This window comes from Phalaenopsis equestris, unplaced genomic scaffold (genome assembly GCF_001263595.1).
Source record: "Phalaenopsis equestris unplaced genomic scaffold, ASM126359v1 Scaffold000010, whole genome shotgun sequence".
NCBI lineage: Eukaryota > Viridiplantae > Streptophyta > Magnoliopsida > Asparagales > Orchidaceae > Phalaenopsis > Phalaenopsis equestris.
The window spans coordinates 273,052-277,936 of record NW_018164452.1 but is presented as its reverse complement, the minus strand read 5'-3'; positions in this window follow the sequence as shown (position 1 = coordinate 277,936).

The window sequence follows — 4,885 nt, the reverse complement described above, 5'->3', positions numbered from 1 at the left end:
AGCTGATCCAACGAGTTATCTCGTTGCTTGGCTGACTTGCTTTATATTTTACTTTAAGGTATCGTGCAATTTGGAACGGGATAATCTGAAAAGAGAGATTCTCAATGGGCTTAAGAATGAAGAAATATGATGCAATTTTTTCTTCTTCTTTTTATTGCTATGTTTTGCAAGCAATTAGGCTTTTTACGTTTGCCCTTCTCTACATGAAAAAATATTACATCAGTATTCTGAATGTAGATCTATGTTCGGATTGTAATTATTAGAAATATCCCGCTGTGTTATAGGAATATTCAATCTGTGTTATTTATAAAAAATGAAGTGTTATTTGAGTATTATATGATGTTATTCGATTATTTTGCGGTATTATTAGAATATTCCCCCGTGTTATTTGGGGGCTGTGTTATTCGACATATTGCCCATGTTATTTTAATTTCTACTATGTTATTGGAAATCAAGTCACACAAGGGAATATTCCAATAACACTTCAGCCCCAAATCAAGTAACGCAGAGAAATATTCCAATAACACTGTTAAATAATCGAATAACACCATATAATACTTGAAGAACACTTTATTTTTTACAAATAGCGCCGATGGAATATTTTTGTAACACAATTAAATATTCCTAATTATTACAATCCGAATGTAACTCTAAGTTCGAAGTTTTGATGTAATATTTTTCCCTCTAATGTGGAGCATATTTTCTGTCAGGACTCCTAACTTAAAGACCGCGAATTATTTCTGGATTATTTCGGGATTATTGAAAATAACTCAGAAATAACCTGAACATAACTCAGGAATAACCTCCGCCGCTCGTAGAGGTACGTCAAGAGTCCACACAAAAAAATTAGGCCTATATGTGAGAACTGCGGCCCAAAATCAATAAATAGGACAAAAACCCGACCTTCTATATTTCAAAATTAATTAAAATCCCCAAAAATTAATTTTTAGAACACCGGCGCCATATCAATTGAGTTTCTGAGGTGTGCTGTTCTTTATATATAGCAAAATAAATGTTTAATACTGCAAACCATCCGATTCCTATATATTTACATATCTAACACCTAAACTATATTTTACATTTATACCACCCAAATCTTTTCATATCCCTTAAAACATACCATTTCTTTAATTGAAAAAAATAGTAAAAAAAACATTTTATTAGATAACATATATTTAAGCATCAAGTTTAGGTATAAGATATGTAAATACGTAGGGATTTACTGGTATTCATGTAAATCATCCTAAATAATTAACATGCCAGGAATCACCTAGCTATCTCAACGTCTTTATATTTCCTATATATTCTTTTCATAATATAGTTTTATTTTCTTCAATAATGTTTTTTAATTAAATAGAAATGCTATATTTTTTAGAAAGTTTAGTGAATTTAGTGCTTTTCATGTTAATAATACAAAAAATTATTTTAATTTAAACTTAATTTTTAATCTCATTTTATTTAAATTAAATTAGTTATATTTTTAATTATAACTTATATTGAGTTTTAAATTAATATTTAACTTTATTAAGCATCTTAATAAGTTTATTGAGTAATTTTAAGTGGAGTTTTTTTTCTTTGTTTAATATTATAATTTATTATTTAAATGGTTTTAGTTGATAATATTAAAAACTAAATTAATTTTAACTTAATTTTTTATTTGATTTTATTTAAATTATATTAAATTTTTATTTATAATTTATATTAGGTTCTTTACTCTCCCGTGTTTTATAATATTAATAAGTGAATTAATTTATATTTTTAATATCTTTTAAAATATATATATTTTAAATAGTATCATAAATAAAAATATGCGTATCATGTATGTTTAAATAAATTCATTAAGTCTTAATTAGTTAATAGGACTAAAAATATATTAAAGTATCTTCATGTTATAATATTTAACAAAATGAATATATTACTATCACATGTAATAATTTTTTTTATATATTTTTATAAGTAAATTTTTATCAATTTTAAATTAAAATTTTAATAAAAAAGATAAAATCATTAACATCAGTCTTAAATCTAAATAAAAAAGATTAATTTTTTTTTAAAAATTATTAATTTGTGCTCTTATTAAAATTATTAAAATTTTTATGGATTTCTTTGCAATTTGTATGCCAAAAAGATCAATTTATTTGACAAGAAATTCTTGGCCAATTACATTTAAAGTATACGAGAGTATTGTAATATACTTATTTAAATGTCTATCCAAATGTTATAAAGAACACTAAAATTATAAATTTTATCAGTAATAATATATACAACAAAATAAATTTTATCATTAATAAAGTATAAATGTCCATCTAACTTTTATTTAAATGTCGAAAGCTTGGGCATGAATCTCGAGGAGATCAAAGGACTGAAAATATAGAATTGTGAGTGAATAAAGAATTAAAATTTCACTAGCAATCAGTCGATCCGCATTATGATAGAATCAACTGACATAGAATTTGGACCGACGGAAGCTGCTGACCACAACTCCATTGAAAGTAAAAACACAAACAAGTGAATATACACTTCTCTCAAATTACAAGATCTCTCTAAGAGACATACGGTCGATCAACAAAGTCAGCTAGCCCAAACATCAGACAGTCGGCTGAGTCGGTCATACCGGGCGGTTGATTGACATAAGATTTTTATTTGCCTTACAATGTAAATTTTTACTTGACATATGTGTCGATTCAATGCTTTGAACTGTTATAGTAATTGTTCTTTCATCTTATATAATTTTATTTTGAGCTCGGTATAAATAGAAGGTCAAGATATCAATAGAAAAACTTCTTTATGGATCCTCACACAGGGGATTCTCTCTCTCTCTCTCACTTCTCTCTAACAAGCTCTAATCTCTGGGCATATTTCCAAAAAGACAATTTAGCATTCAACATTCTAAAAGACAGTGTTGTGAGGATATGTCACGGACGAGAAGTGAAGTGAATTACAAAGGAGAATTGCAACAGAAAAACCTCGCAACCATGGGGTTCAATCGAGAATCGGTGAATCGGGAAATCTAGCAACAAGTCCAAGAATTGAGAGCACGGATGATGGGTCAAGTCGAAGCTCTTCGATAAGCAATCATGCAAAGGAGTGATTAGCCATCAATTCTTTAACCTATCAGATTATAAGACAGGGTCGGTTGAATCCTAAATTGTCTCTTGGAAAAATGCCCCGAGTCAGAGAACACCTTAACAAGAGAACGCCTTAACAACAACATAGCCATCGAAGGCCAATAAAATGGTATCAGGGATTGACAATCAGCAGGCTGATATATGTCCAACACTTCATGAATGCTTACGCACACCTTCGTCTTATGAATGTTTTTGTACTTCTTATGAATACAAATGAGAGAAGAGAAAGAATTAAAAAGACACTTACATTTAAATGAACTTAGTGCCGATATATTTGCAGATATATCTAAAAATTATGATGTTGAATAAATTCTATCTTGAACAAGAATTTAACAGAATTTGTGAATTACTTCAAATAAATATAAAAAATAAACAATTAGAAATCTTAAAAAGAACAAAACTTTCATATAAAATCTTCATTAGGAAATTCAAATGAGTGGATTATAATAAGCTACATGATTTTGAAAAACAAGTTGAATTACGATTATATTTAGAAATTATATCTAACGAACTAGTTAGCATATGAAATTAAACCAAAACCAATTAGGAAAAATCAAACTTTTCAAATGTATAATCCAATAGAGACATAAAAAGTTGGCAAACACAGAAAGTACTTCTAATATTCATGAATTAGGTTTAAAAATAATTCAAAATCAACAGATTCTTAACAACAAGATAGCTACTGCAGCTATTCTTGCTGAATCTTGTAATTTACAAAAATTCAGTTCCAATCTAGATATTTTAGGATGGACAGATCATAATAAATATAACTCTTAAGGAAATATACAATGAGCTATACGTATAAACGAAATAATGACAATAGATGAACCATCTCTTTTTGAAAATGAGATAAAAGATTTAATTAATGCTTTAATTGAACATCAATTCATGATTACTCCCGTTAATTGCCAATCAGTTGATACTCCTTCCTCATCCACTAATCTTCCTATAAGATTGCCTAATACATCAAATACAAATGAGGCTAGTATATGCCAAAATACAAGCTCTTATCTTCATTGCTTACCTCCTAGCATTAAACGTATTCCTACGTTTGGATATAATAAAACAAAAACTAGAAAGCAGTACAATATACATGAACCTATAAGCAGACATGGTATTTATTTAAACATTAATTGTAGTAAAAATATTAAAGAACCTCTCATAAAAATTCTACCTTACTGAGCTTCGTTCCTTTGCAAGTTCATGCAAAGGAAAAAAAATGCTTTTATGAGATTCCTTTACAATTTTAGAAAAAAGACAAACCACTGGCTATAATTGAACTAATTAACCCTACATTTATTATAAGAGTTAAGCTAATGAAGTAGACTTAGGAAGATAAAAAAGAATTCCAAGTTCAAATACAAGAATTATTACATCTTAAATTACTCTAACCAAGCAATAGTCCCCATAGTAGCCTAGCCTTCTTAGTAAGAAACTATGTCGAACAAATTAGAGGAAAAACAAGATTAATAATTAATTATAAGAAACTTAATGATAACACTAAATTCGATGACTACTTCTTACCAAATAATGAATTATTAATTAATCATATTAAAACAACCAAATGGTTCTCTAAATTAGACTATAAATCTAGATTTTGGCAGATAATGATGCATCCAAATAGTAGAGAATTTACTACATTTAGTACACCACAAGGTCATTATCAATGGAATGTAATGCTTTTCGGATTAAAAAGTGCCCCACAAATATTTCAAAGACAGATGTATATTATTTTCTAAGAATTATCATATTTTTGT